The sequence below is a fragment of the Nicotiana tabacum genome, chromosome 12, assembly GCF_000715075.1.
Source record: "Nicotiana tabacum cultivar K326 chromosome 12, ASM71507v2, whole genome shotgun sequence".
Taxonomy (NCBI): Eukaryota; Viridiplantae; Streptophyta; class Magnoliopsida; order Solanales; family Solanaceae; genus Nicotiana; species Nicotiana tabacum.
This window is the reverse complement of record NC_134091.1, coordinates 125,202,161-125,217,974: the sequence shown is the minus strand read 5'-3', so window position 1 is coordinate 125,217,974 and position 15,814 is coordinate 125,202,161.

The following is a 15,814-nucleotide window of genomic DNA, read 5'->3' as shown; positions in this document are numbered from 1 at the left end:
ACACCCCCAGTGAGCACGGGTACCCATTGAGTGTGAGTGCTGAGGGCTGGGAGCCCAGTGAGTTATTATTGTCCTGAGAGGCTATACTTGCTTTTCGTTTGTTGTTGCACTTAGTTTCTATCTGTCATTGTTGTGAAATACTTTGAAAGATTTTATATCCGAATTCCACGAACTTGAATTGTATAAAACTGATTTGACTTAAACTGTTGGATTTGAAAGCATGTCTATACTGTGTAGCTCGTCACTATCTTCAGTTCATTAGTTATTATTGTTACTTGCTGAGTTGGTTGTACTCATACTATACCCTACACTTCGTGTGCAGATCCAGGTGCTTCTGGGCAAAGCGGGTGTTGATTCTCTCATACAGTTGATCTTCCGGAGATTCAGAGGTAGCTGTCATATTTTGCAGACCTTGTCTCTCCTTCCCTATCTCCTTGTTTACCGTATTTTAGTCTTAGACTATTATAGATCATATTTTTCCAAACTTGTATTCATATTAAATGCTCATGTGCTCACTGACATCAGGTTTTGGGGAGTGTTCGTATTAGTATTTGTGGGATTTTGTATTGTATTTAAATATTATATTTTCAAACTTAAAAGAAAGTGTAGTTTATTGATATTATCGGCTTGCCTAGTGTCGAGATAGGCGCCATCACGACAGGTTGGGATTTTGGGTCGTGACACTAGGTGGCTTTCCAAACCGGCTCTTAATTTAATGTTGTGAGATGTTTTTGAAAAAACTTGTGTGAGCTTTGGTATAAAATGGGTAATATCAACCATATTAAGAGTATCTTTTGCTGGTTTAGACCAACAAATCATATCAGGACTATGATTTTGCCGAAGGAGTATGGAGATAACAGAGTGATGGCGCAAGGCTCAATCAGTTTACTACCTTTATCGGTAGCTTGAAGACACACACAAAAGAAGAAGCGCATGTAGGCTTCCATATGGTCTTAAATACTCGGATGATATCGTTGACACACAATAAATCTTCCAACACAATATTTAGGAGATAAAATGATTTAAAAGTATTTTTACTATTATTTGATGAAAAAAGTCATTGAATGCTTTTCTGTTATGACCCAATTTCTCTTATAGGCTATGATGGCGCCCAACGTCGCCGCTAGGCAAGCCAACAGTGAACTAACTATGTGATTACTCTTTTTAATAAATTTTCAAGTAATTAAATTTCATTTATTAAGAGATTAAGAAGTAGAAAATTTGATAAATAAAACAAAAGCAACCGAGTACAATCATAGTGATATGAATACTCCAAAATCATAAAGTCTACTAGTATGTGTGCCAAGACCTGGTGTCACAAGTGTATGAGCAACTAGTAGATTATACAAAACTTTAACTACTGTCTGAAATACAAATAGACAGAAATAAGTGCAAAAGAGAGACTCTAGGTGCTGCAGGACGGCTCAGGAAGCAACTCACCACCAGTCCTCAGGGTAACAACGGTGCGCGCCGGTATGACTGCCAGATGCACCTGCCTCACATCCTGCACGGTTAGTGCAGAAGTGCAGTGTGAGTACATAAATAACATGTACCCAGTAAGTGTCTAGTCTAACCTCGAAGAAGTAGTGACGAGGGGTCGACATCGACACTTACTATGGGCTAACAATTAAAATACAAAAATTCTAAATGAGCATGATTTATGTAAATAATAATAATATCTCAATAAAAAGCAGGAAATAAATAATTCTTTCACAAATGGTAAATCCCAAGTCAGTTTCTTTCATATATAATTTTAACCTCTCAAGCCATAAAATAATATAAAATATAATTAAACTCCGAGTATTTTCACGCACGATTATGCCGAGGTCGTACGGTCCGATCCAAAATAATGTGTACATTGCTGAGAGTCATGCGGAACAAACTATAGATGCATCTATCTATTGCCGAGGCATTCGGCTCACTCCACAAGAAGAGAGGATACTTTACAAACATTCAGTTTAAAAGTTGTTACAAGGCTAATATACAAAGAAGCACAATTTCCATTAACGGTCAAGTAACCCGCCAAAACTCAAGTAAGTGAAATTCGGTCTTTTACAATTCCTCTATCAAGTTCGAATATGATTTAGGCACTTTAATTAACAAGTAGGGTGCAAATATCACAAGTATTTTATGATTCGGGTCCTAAGCTACCCGGGCATAAGCATAACTAGTAGCTACGCACGGATTCTCGTCACCTCATGCGTACGTAACTCCCACAATTAGAAGCAAATAGAAATTTAAATCACGTATGGTTAAATTCACTCTTACAAGGTTAGGCAAGAGACTTACCTTGTCTCAAAGCTCGCTTTCCGGGCTCAAATTCACTCTAAAGCCTCAACTCGGTGCCAAAAAATACGAAACAAGTCAAATATTGTATAAATTAATCAATACATATTCCAAAGTTCATAATTTAACTATTAGAGTAATTACACAACCCAATTTGGAAGATTCTTAAAATTTCACTCCCGGAAACACGTGCCTGGATTCTGGAAAATTTTGAAGACAGTCGTTATCCATAACCTCACGAACTCAAATATATAATTTTCACTCAATCCCATAACCATTTTCGTGGTTAAATCTCATTTTTATCAAAACATAGGGTTTTCATATAAACCCAATTTTTTAAATAATTTTACATGTTACAATCTACCCATAATCTATGTATTTAACTTACATTGGATAGAGATTACTTACCTCCAATAGCTAGGTGAAATCCTCTCTCTAAGCGCTCCAAATATCGCACAAGGAATGCAATAAATGAACCAAAAATGGCCTAAGTCCCGTATTAAAAGGACCTCACTGCCTCCAGCATTTCCGCTTCTGCGGACCCGGGACCGCTTCTGCGGACCCGGGACCGCATCTGCGGTGCCGCACCTATTGAAAAGCCATTGCAGGGGTGGTCCTAGTCCAGGCTGGCTGGCTACGCTTCTGCGAACGGGATCCCGCTTATGCGGTCCCACTTTTGCAGAGGGTGGGCGCATCTGCGGTCTCCTCGTACCTGCGGACTCTTCATCGCAAAAGCGAGGCCTCTTCTGCGCATACTTCTCCTCTTCTGTGGACCACTGGCCAAATGCCCAAAGTCGCTTCTGCGGCTAAGAGGTATTACATGCGGGCTCGTACCTACGGCCAAAAGCTCGCAGGTGCGAGCATACCAGAACTGGTGTGCCAGCATCCCCTTTTGAGATTTAACTCGATCCGTGCAACATCCGAGTAGCACCCGAGGCCTCATCCAAACAACTAACAAGTTTGTAAACATAAAACAGACTTGCTCACACCCTTAGAACGCGGAAAACAACATTAAAACTAAGAATCACAACCCAAAACCAATAGAATCAACTTATGAACTTCAAATTATTCCAACTTACTCCGAACGCACCGATTCATACTTAAACTACTTGGAATGACACCAAATTTTGCGTACAAGTCTTAAATTACCATATGTAACTATTACCAGACTCAGAATCCCAAACGGACCTCGATAACACCAAAACCTACTCCAAACCAAATTTAAAGAACTTTAAAACCTTCAAGGCGCAAACTTTCAACTTTATGCGCCGAAACGCTCTCGGGTCATCCAAAACCCGATTCGAATATATGCCCAAGTTCAAAATCATCATACTAATCTATTGGGACCATCAAATCTCGGTTCCGAGATTGTTTACTAGAAATGTTGACCCAAGTAAAACTTACCCCTTTAAAGCTAATAATAAGGAACTAAGTGTTCCGATTTCAACCCGAACTCTTCCAAACTCGAACTAACCATCCCCGCAAGTCATAAAATAATAAAAACACATACGGGGAGTATTATTTAGGGGAACAGGGATCTATGAAGTGAAACAATCGGTTGGGTCGTTACATTCTCCACCTTGATCTGCTTGAATAGTGAAGATTGGGTGACGACACATGCAAGAACTAGGCTGGGCTCTGAAATATCCAACCTCACAAGTCTGTTAGCTACAGACTGAATGTCCAAAGCTAGTGGCCTCTCCTATGCTGAAATTAGTGCCAAACTACCCATACTATCTGCCTTTCTGCTTAAGGCATCCACAACTACATTCGCCTTGCCCGGATGATAAATGATGGTAATATCATAATCTTTTAGTAACTCAAGCCATCTGCGCTGCCTCAAATTGAGTTCCCTTTGCCTGAACAACTGCTGCAAGCTATGATGATCGGTGTAAACCTCACAGGACACCTTATAAAGATAGTGCCTCCAGATCTTGAGAGCATGAACAATCGCGGCCAACTCCAAATCATGCACGAGGTAATTCTTCTTTAGGGCTTCAACTGTCGTGAAGCATATGCAATAACTCACCCCTATTGCATCAATACACAACCCAGACTAATGCGTGAAGCGTCGAAATATATAGTATACATCCTTGAACCAGAAGGCAACACTAATACTGGTGCTGAAGTCAATGCAGTCTTGAGCTTCTGAAATCTCGCCTCGCAATCATTGGACCATCGGAACGGAGCACCCTTCTGGGTCAATCTAGTCAGAGGTGCTACAATAGATGAGAAGCCCTCCACAAACCGATGCAAATAACCTGCTAACCCCCAAAAGCTCCTGATCTCACTCGCTGTGGTAGGACGAGGCCAACTCTAAACTGCCTCGATCTTCTTGGGATCTACCTTAATACCTTCGCCTGATACAACATGCCCCAAGAATGCCATAAAATCCAACCAAAACTCACACTTGGAGAACTTAGCATATAGCTTCTGTTCCCGCAAGGTCTGAAGCACCACTCTCAAATGCTGCTCATGCTCATCCATGCTACGTGAGTAGATCAAAATGTCATCAATGAAGACAATGACAAATGAATCAATATACGGCCTGAACACCAGGTTCATCAAATTCGTAAACGTCACAGGGGCGTTAGTCAAACCGTAAGACATCACTAGAAACTCATAATGTCCATATCTAGTCCGGAAAGCCATCTTCGGAACATCTGAATACCGAATCTTTAACTGATGGTACCCCGATCTCAAGTCAATCATAGAGAACACCCTGGCACCCTACAACTGGTCAAACAAATCATCAATATGCGGCAACATGTACTTGTTTTTAATGGTAACTTTGTTCAACTGGCGGTAATTAATGGACATACTCATAGTCCCATCCTTTTTCTTCACGAATAACACAGGTGCACCCCAAGGTGATACACTCGGTCTGACAAACCCCTTTACTAGAAACCCCTCAAGCTGTTCTTTCAATTCTTTCGGCGCCATGCGGTACGGTGGAATATAGATAGGCTGGGTACCTAGAGTCAAATTAATACAGAAATCGATATCACAATCTGGTGGCATGCCTGGACGATAAGAAGGAAACACATCGGAGAACTCTCGGACCACGGGCACTGAATCAATCGCCGTAGTCTCTGTGGTAGTATACCGAACATATGCTAGGTAATCCAAACAACCCTTCTAGACCATGTGTCGAGCCTTCAGAAAGGAGATAACCCGACTAGATGCACAGATAAACGAACCCTTCCACTCTAATCTAGGAAGCTTTGGTATCTCCAAGGTAATAGTCTTGGCATGGCAATCGAGGATGGCATGATATGGGAATAACCAATCCATGCCCACGATGACCTCAAAGTCGGTCATATCAAGTGACAAAAGATTTGCTCTAGTCTCATAACCACTTAAAGTCATGATACAAGACCGATAGAGCCGGTCTACAACAACAGAATCGCCCACTAGAGTGGACACATAAATAGGAGCACCCAAGGACTCACGAGGAACTCCCAGGAAATGAGCAAACAAAGATGAAACATGTGAATACGTAGACCCTAGATCAAATAGTACCAAAGCATCCCTACCGTAGACAGAAATAATACCTTTGATCACTGCATCTGAGGCCACTGCATCTGGTCTGGCCGAAAAAATATAGAACCTAGCTGGAGCGCCACCTGACTGGCCTCCACCTCTAGGACGACCCCTACCTACCTGCCCTCCGCCTCTGGGCGGCCAGACGGATGGTGCGGTAGCTGGTGCTGGAATCATAGGCTGCTGACCCTGCTGCATTGCCTTACCCCGAAGCCTAGGGCAAAACCTCCGCACACGACTGAGATCCCCAAACACGAAACAACCTCTCGTTACGGTGGACTGCTGATCTGAAGTCTTACCCCGATGGCCTGAATACCCACTGGAGGATCCCTGAATAGTTGGTGGGTGGTAGCAACTCTATGGCATGGCGCTGAAATAAGTCCACACTAGAGTACCCCGAGGAGGCGGCGATGCCGGATATGTGGGCCTGCTAGACTGACCCCTCACAAACTGACCTCTGCCCCCAGCTGGGGCACATCTAAACTCTGAAGAATACCGAAACCACTTATCCCTCGTAGCCTGCTCCCAGCTACGCTGACGTACAACCTCGATCCCCCGAGCTATCTCCACTACTAGCTCATAAGAAGTCCCCATCTCAACCTCTCGGTCCATAGTGGCCTGAATACCATAGTGCAAACCTGCAACAAACCTCTGCACTCTCTCTGTATCGGTAGAAAGTATCATAAGTGCATGGCGAGACAACTTAGAGAATCTCGCCTCATAGTCGGTCACCAACATCTGACCCTGCTGGAGCTGCTCGAACTGAAACCGCAATTCTGCCTCTCTGAGAGGGAGGAATATACCTATCCAGAAAAATACGGGTGAACCGGTCCCAGGTCATGGGAGGAGAATCTACTGGTCTGCCGACTAGATATGACTGCCATAACCTACGGGCACTACCCTCCAGCTCAAAAGGAGTAAAATCCACCCCGTGGGACTCCAATATCCTCATGTTGTGCAGTCTGTCCCTGCACCGATCAATAAAGTCCTGGGGGTCCTCATGTCACTCACCTCCAAAGACAGGAGGATGTAGTCTGGTCTATCTATCCAATAGCTTCTGCGGCTCGCCGACCGCAGCTCGTTTGGGCTCAGGTATAGCTACTGCAACTGGCTGGGCTCCGCCCACGGGTAGTGCGCTCGTGGTCTGATATACGATTGTTGCATGCCCTGGAGCCTGAGCGGTAAGGGTCTATGCTCCCCTTCCCTCCCGAGATGTGGCGGGATCTATGCTCCCCTTCCCCCTGAGATGTGGCGGGGTCTGCTGGAAATAAACCAGCCTGAGTCATAGAATCCATGAACCGCAACATACGGCCAATGACCTCCTGGAATCCCGGTGCAGACATGAAATCCACTGGGGATGGCTCTACTGCAGGCACCTCGCCCTGTTGCTCAATAATAGGATCCTCTACTGGATCCACTTGTGGCATAACTGGAGCAACTCTAGGACGCCTTTGTCCTCTACCATGAGCTGGAGACCTCCCTCGGCCCCTGCCTAGGACTCTAGCATCAGGGGGAGCAGCCCTTCCATGATTGGGTACATCTGCCGAGCGCGTTCTCACCATATGTGAGGGAATAAGAGAAAGATACTTATAACAACATCAACTACACGATAGGAGATGAATAAAGAGTAGTTACCTAACACCCTATAGCCTCTCGAAGATAAGTACGGACGTCTCCATACCGATCCGCAAGACTCTATTTGGCCTGCTCATAACTTGTGAAAGCTACGTGAACCTAGTGCATTGATACCATGTTGTCATGACCCAATTTCTCCTATAGGTCGTAATGGCGCCCGACATCGCCGCTCGGCAAGATAACGGTGAACTAACTACGTGATTACTCTTTTTAATAAATTTCCAAGTAATTAAATTCCATTTACTAAGAGATTAAGAAGTAGAAAATTTGATAAATAAAACAAAAGCAACCGAGTGCAATCATAGTGATATGAATAATCCAAAACCATAAAATCTACTAGTATGTATGCCAAGACCTAGTGTCACAAGTGTATGAGCAACTAGTAGATTATACAAATATCTAACTACTGTCTCAAATTAAAATAGACAAAAATAAGTGCAAAAAAGAGACTCTAGATACTGCGGGTCGACTTAGGAAGCAGCTCACCACTAGGCCTTACGGTAACGGGGGTGCGCATCGGTATGACTGCCAGATGCACCTGCCTCAGATCCTGCACGATTAGTGCAGAAGTGCAGCGTGAGTACATAAACAACATGTACCCAGTAAGTATCTAGTCTAATCTCGAAGAAGTAGTGATGAGGGATCGATATCGACACTTACTATGGGCTAACAATAAAAATATAGAAATTCTAAATGATCATGGTTTATGTAAATAATAATAATATCTCAATAACAAGCAGGAAATAAATAATTCTTTCACAAATGGTAAATCCCAAGCCAGTTTCTGTCATATATAATTTTAAACTCTCAAGCCATAAAATAATATCAAATATAATTAAACTCCGAGTATTTTCAAGCACGATTATGCCGAGGTCGTACGACCCGATCCAGAATAATGTGTACACTGCCGAGGGTCGTGCGACACGAATCATAGATGCATCTATCTACTGCCAAGGCATTCAGTCCACTCCACAAGAAGAGAGGATACTTTATAAACATTCAGTTTAAAAGGTGTTACAAGGCTAATACACAAAGAAACACAATTTCTATTAACGGTCAAGTAACCCGCCAAAACTCAAGTAAGTAAAATTTGGTATTTGACAATTCCTCTATCAAGTTCTAATATGATTTAGGCACTTTAATTAACAATTAGGGTGCAAACATCACAAGTATTTCATAATTCGGGTCCTAAACTACCCGTACATAAGCATAATTAGTAGCACGAACTCTCGTCACCTCGTGCGAACATAGCCCCCACAATTAGAAATAAATAGCAATTTAAATCATCTATGGGGTAAATTTCCTCTTACAAGGTTAGGCAAGAGACTTACCTTGTCTCAAAGCTCGCTTTCCGGGCTCAAATTCACTCTATAGCCTCAACTCAGTACCGAAAAATCTGAAACTAGTCAAATATTGTATAAATTAATCAATACATGTTCCAAAGTTCATAATTTAACTATTAGAGTAATTACACAATCCAAATTGGAAGATTCTTCAAAATTCACCCCGAGCCCACGTGTCTGAATTCCGGAAATTTTCGAAGAAAGTCGTTACCCATAACCTCACGAACTCAAATATATAATTTTCACTCAATCCCATAACCATTTTCGTGGTTAAATCCCATTTTTATCAAAACATAAGGTTTTCATATAAACCCAAAATTTTTACAATTTTACATGTTACAATCTACCCATAATCTATGTATTTAACTTACATTGGATCGAGATTACTTACCTCCAATAGCTAGGTGAAATCCTCTCTCTAAGAGCTCCAAATATCGCACAAGGAATGCAATAAATGAACCAAAAATGGCCTAAGTCCCGTATTAAAAGGACCTTACTTCCTCCAGTATTTTCGCTTCTGTGGACTCGGGACCGCATCTGTGGCGCCGCACCTGTGGAAAAGCCATCGCAGGGGTGGTCCTAGCCCATGCTGGCTGGCTCCGTTTCTGCGGAGGGTGGAGCACATCTGCAGCCTCTTCGCACCTGCAGACTCCTCATCGCAGAAGCGAGGCCGCTTCTGCGTATGCTTCTCTACTTCTACAGACCACTGGCCAAATGCCCAAAGCCTCTTCTGCGACTAAGTGGTCGCACCTGCGGGCTCGTACCTGCGGCCAAAAGCTCGCAGGTGCAGGAACTCTTGAGCAACAACAACCCCTTTTGAACTCTAACTCGATCCGTGCAATGTTCGAGTAGCACCCGAGGCCCCTGAGGCTTCGTCCAAACATACCAACAAGTTTGTAAACATATAACGGACTCGCTCACACTCTCGGAATGCGTAAAACAACATTAAACTAAGAATCGCAACCAAAAACCAATAGAATCAACTTATAAACTTTAAATTCTTCCAACTTACTCCGAGCGCGCCGATTCATACTTTAACTACTCGGAATGACCCCAAATTTTGCGTGCAAGTCTAAAATCACCATACGGAACTATTCCCATGCTGGGAATCCCAAATAGACATAGAAAATACCAAAACCTACTCCAAACCAAATTTAAAGAACTTTAAAACCTTCAATGCACCAACTTTCAACTTTATGCGTCGAAATGCTCCCGGGTCATCCAAAACCCGATCCGAATATACGCCCAAGTCCAAAATCATCATACGAACCTACTGGGACCGTCAAATCTTGGTTCCGAGGTCATTTACTAGAAATGTTGACCCAAGTCAAACTTATCCCTTTAAAGCCAATAATAAAGAACTAAGTATTCCGATTTTAATCTGAACTCTTCCAAACCTGAACTAACCATCCCTGCAAGTCATAAAACAACAAAAACACGTACATGAAGTCTTATTTAGAGGAACGGGGATCTAGAAAACGTAACGACCGGTCGAGTCATTACATTTTCCGTCGGTGATTGCTTGATCAACCATTAATTCGATGCTATAACAAAACTTTGTAAGAAAATACCTCAAGAACTATATAGAGATTGAATTAGGTCTAATAACGAACCGGTGTTATACTATTAATCTGCAAACTACTATAAAGAAAAGAGCCCTCATAAAGAGACAGGACATGCAAGAACCACCATCGAGTTGTAGTCAAAGTAGATCAAGAAAGGATGATGTCGAGACGACATATTTGAACCAATAAACCATATGAGGTATTGCATGATGCGATAAAGAGAGGGATTATGGAGGTAATGGACATGCATATGTTGTTTACATCAATCCATTAAATACGTAATACCTACTTTTACAAATATGGATTATCATTAAATTATAATTGATTAATACTCATTTTTATTTATCACTTAATGTGTTAATCATCATAAATCAATACGGGTCATGTATGTAATAGAATTCAATGGGAAGACCTCTCAGTTGGACCCAGACTGCAATGGTAGTGAATGTGGCCTCAACTCCCCCAAATGCAGGCTCCCAAAGCTTTTTATGTAGGGATTTTCGCATGGTGTGAGAACGTACCCATTAAATTAGTAGAAAATAGACCTAGTTTTGGTATATAGGGAAGTAGGTTCTTTTAGGGATTTGGCTATATAATGTCAATTTTTGTGGGATGTGTCACGACCCAAAATTCCCACCCCCAGGACCGTGATGGCGCCTAACATTTTACTTGCTAGGCAAGCCAACATTAGAATAATATTAGCCATTTTAAAACAATTTTAAATTAATTAATAACAAAGAAACAAATGCTGAAATGTAATGAAGAATCCATAATAATAGCGATGTCTAAATATCATCCCAAAATTGGTGTCACAAGTGCACGAGCTACTAGAATAATACAAATAAAGGTCTGAATGAAAATAAAGATGTCTGAAAGAAATACACAGCCATGATAAAGTGGAAGGGGACTTCAGAACTGCGAACGCCATGCAACTATACCTCAAGTCTCCTGCGAATAGCCGAATCCGAGAAAATCTACTATATACCGTTGGGACCAACTCCAGTATCTCCACAAAAAGTGCAGAGTGTAGTATGAGTACAACCGATCCCATGTACCCAGTAAGTGCCGAGCCTAACCTCAACGAAGTAGTGACGAGAATAAGGCAGGTCACATACATTAACCTGTACGCAATAACAATAATAACAATAATAATATAAATAAAACCGGTGTCTCTTTTCAACAGTTATAGCCAACTCGACAGTCATAACCAATTATTATTTCAATCAGTTTCCGTTGCGCGTACAACCCGATCCCACAATATATTCATATTCAATTCTGTTGCGGCGTGCAACCCGCTCCTCCAATATATTCACTTTTATTTCCGTTGCGGCGTGCAACCCGCTCCTCCAATATATTCATTTATCAATTCTTATAAAAGAAATTACTCCAATAAATGCAATAATTAATATGAAATTATAAGACAATAAGCATACAATAATTATGATTTATTAGAAATAAGTGATGACAAGTAGCAGTTAATTGTGGAAATTAAAGATGTAATAAGCATTTTAATAATTAATATGCTAAATGTCAAGTGGCAATTAAGTTACATAAATCAAATAAGCATGTAGCAATTGTAGCATGGATTCAAGACATGATATTGAGCAAAGAATATGAGAGAAATAATTAATATAATAATTAATTCATGATTTAAAACGATTTATGATTTTTCAAGTAATTGTGCAAACAATTAATTTGACGACGTATAGACACTCGTCACCTCGCCTATACGTCGTTCACATGCATTTCACATAACAAATAATTTAAGGATTCTATTCCCTCAAGTCAAGGTTAACCACGATACTTACCTCGCTTTGTAACCAAATTTAAGATTCTAATAAATCTTTGTCTCGCGAATTCGTGTCCGAAATCCTCAAATCTAGTCATAAATAATTCAATATACTCAATACAAATCGTAGGAATTAATTCCATGTGAATTTACTAATTTTTTGGATTAAAATCCTAAATTTAATTTAAAAATCGACAGTGGGACCCGCGTCTCAAATCTTGGAAAATCACGAAATCCGAACACCCGTTCCGATACGAGTTCAACCATAGAAAAATTATCGAATTCCGACATCGGATTGCCTTTCAAATCCTCAATTAAAATTTTTGAAGATTTCTACCATTTTCAACCTAATTTTTACCCATTTGAACCCAACAATCTTCCCACAAACCTTATTGGTACAAGAATGTATAACTAATACTCTCACATCCAAGAATCATCTTACTAATTACCGTTTTCTAGTTGGATTTCGAAATTGAAGAATTGAGGAAAATAATTCTTACCTCTTTGAAGCCTTAGCAACCCTTTGATGTGATTTCAAGGTTTGATTTAAGAAAGAGTAGTGAAATCTTTAGTTCTCCCCTTTCCTCTCTCTAGAATCGCTCTCCCTTCTCTCTAAAATACCAGAAATTGCCCTCAAATGAACCCCAATCGAGTTAAATGAAATGGGGTTCGGGGGTCATAAAAACCCATTTTTTGTACAGTCGCGGCGCGTGGGGCGTCGCGGGGCGACTGTATAAAAAGTGTCTGGAAATGAAATTTCAGAGCGTTCTGGAATTTCCCAGAGGCGCGACACGTGGGGCGGCGCGGTAGTACAAATTCTGCCAGCGTTTAGTAATTTAGTTATAACTTCTTGTAGGGGTGTCCAAATGACGAATGGTTTGATGCGTTAGAAACTAGACTCGAAGATATTTCATTTGATAGGTTGTCCATCACATAACTCCTTATATATATATATACTCGTCCATAGTTTGGTCTTGTGCGTACTCATTTGGAACTTTAGTCTATTATGGAATTTTCCAACTTGGCTTAGAATTATGATTTTCCTTAGATCCCATATCACTTATAATATACCTCGTACACTTATTATCATATCCAATAGGTGTCGATCATGTTAATAGTCCTCGAATGAGAAGTAGAGTCCGCCCCCAAACGCATAACATAACTTATATCTTCTTTCGCACATTTTAATTTTCTGAATTTTACTAACTCCCAAAATTTCCAAAAATTTCGTTAGAGTTTCCTTTGTAACTGGGCCTATCCACCGACCAGAGAATCCCAGAAACCAATCCTAACAACACATACATAATCCAATCAACGTAACATAACATGAAAACAATACTCACAATGGCTTCATAAGCAATATATTTTTAGAAAATGAACGACATTAACATCAACTATTCAAGTGATACGTAACTCATAGCAGGTAAGCTCCCAACATCTTCATAAAACATATAAATGAATATTTAAATTAAAGATGACATTTTTGAGTCATCACAAGATGCCTATGTCAAATGTAATCTAAGGCTAAAAGTTTGCCAATTCCTATTATATGTTGTCACCCAATGACAATTTCCCTTTTATGTATACCTAATGCGAATAAATGCACATGTTCAATTTCATTTGGCGGGGGGGGGGGGGGGGTCTAGCAAGTAACTGTTCCTTGGCATGTGCAATCATGCGGGCTGAAAGTGCTACAGTGCGCAACTTCAGATTCAAGATTTTAATTTTTATTTGTCAGTTCAGACTCAAAGTTTTAATTTTTATTTTTCAGTGCAGATTCAAAATTTTAATTTTATGAGTTCAGGACTCAGATTCAACCACTGAACATCACCTTTTTTGTGTTATTGATAAATTTAAACGTAACTTAAAAGTTATGAGCTCAAATGAATACAACAATAATGCTAGATCGCCACTGATAGATATGTCAATTCTAAGAAATGTTTTTTATAACAAGTCGTAGTGAACACACGTTGGACATGTATCCCGTATTGACGAGAATCAATTTTCTAAAAATAACATAAATAATATTCAAAAAAATATATTTGTGTTATAAAATAAAATTAGTAAATCATTGAAAGTTTCAAAATAATAAATATTAATCATGTTTATGGGTGTAGATTTGCTCTAATGGTTCTTTATCCAATTTGCTTCATTGTACAAAAACATTGTAGGAGTACTGTTCGATTGAGAGGTACATAAAATTTGTGTATGATAGTTTACCAATATCTAAAAATTCTCTACCTGCATTTACTCGTTTTATGAAAATACTAAAACTTGTATCCTTATCATGTTTATGCCTTAGGACCACATAGGAAATTATTTAAAATAAATTGTCTTACCCATATATAACAACAACAACCCAGTATAATTTCATTAGTGGGGTCTGGGGAGGGTAGTGTGTACGCATACCTTACCTCTACCCTGGGGTAGAGAGGCTGTTTCCGATAGACCCTCGGCTCCCTCCCTCCAAGAACTCCCCACCTTGCTCTTGGGGTAACTCGAACTCACAATCTCTTAATTGGAAGTGGAGGGTGCTCACCACTAGAGCAACACATATATAAGAAGGGTATTAAATATTTATAGATTGACTAATTAGATGAAAGTTGAGTCTAAATCTCTTGAGATATGTATTTTTCATAAGTTTAATATTTTCGAATTTGCTATGAAATCGTGGTCCTCTATAGTATTGAATCATATTATTTATATGCTTAGGCATATACTTCGTGAACACTAATAATACCAACGTTCATAGTATCTATCTATATATTTTCTACAACTTTAAGGTTTATAAAAGCACGAATAATTTCTTATTTCGAGCGCTTTCTATTCCTTTAGTTAGAGTTCTATTTCAATTATACAATTTTACCTTATTTAAATTTTTTTCCCCGAATTATATAGGCACACACATTTATAGAAAAAGCCTTATTATACGGTCTTCATCACCGAAAATTTGGATAGCTTTCGTTTTGAAGTGTAAAGTTTCAGCTACTACAAAAATAAACACTGAACAAGAGTTATTTAACTATTTTACTAATATTAGTGAATAGTCAATTAATTATTTTCTTAATATTTATAATTTCAAAGACAACTAAATTTTTTTATTTTGAAACCGGAGATAATAGTGTAGTTTGTGATAATTGAAATCACTATCATAGTTTCAGTTTGGATACTTCTGAAAGCTCCAAAATTATGAGGTCTTTTATTTGTCCTTTGACTTGCATCAAATTTCGGTGGCATGTGACTTAGTGGATGCGTTGCCCCACATAATATCACTTCTTATTTTCACTTAGCTTTTTTGTTTGTTTTTTAATTATCCTTACTATTGAGATTTAATTACGAGGAGATTTGGTAACTACGAATCCTATCTAACTATATAGTTTCATGATTAAATTTATGTCACAGCTAAAAATTCGACTAGTCGTGATATCACCTAACCCACCCGCTAGATAAGCCACTTAACTATTAACCAATTCCAATATCGATTAATAAAGCAATTTAAGCAAATAATTATCTTAACCTTATACATTCCCCAAGAACCGGCAGTACAAATCATGAGCTTCTGAGAATAGAATTTACAAAATTAGTATGAAATAATACATCATCTGTTTGAAATGTACATGAACAGATTGTTATAAATCTAAGGCTACCATGAA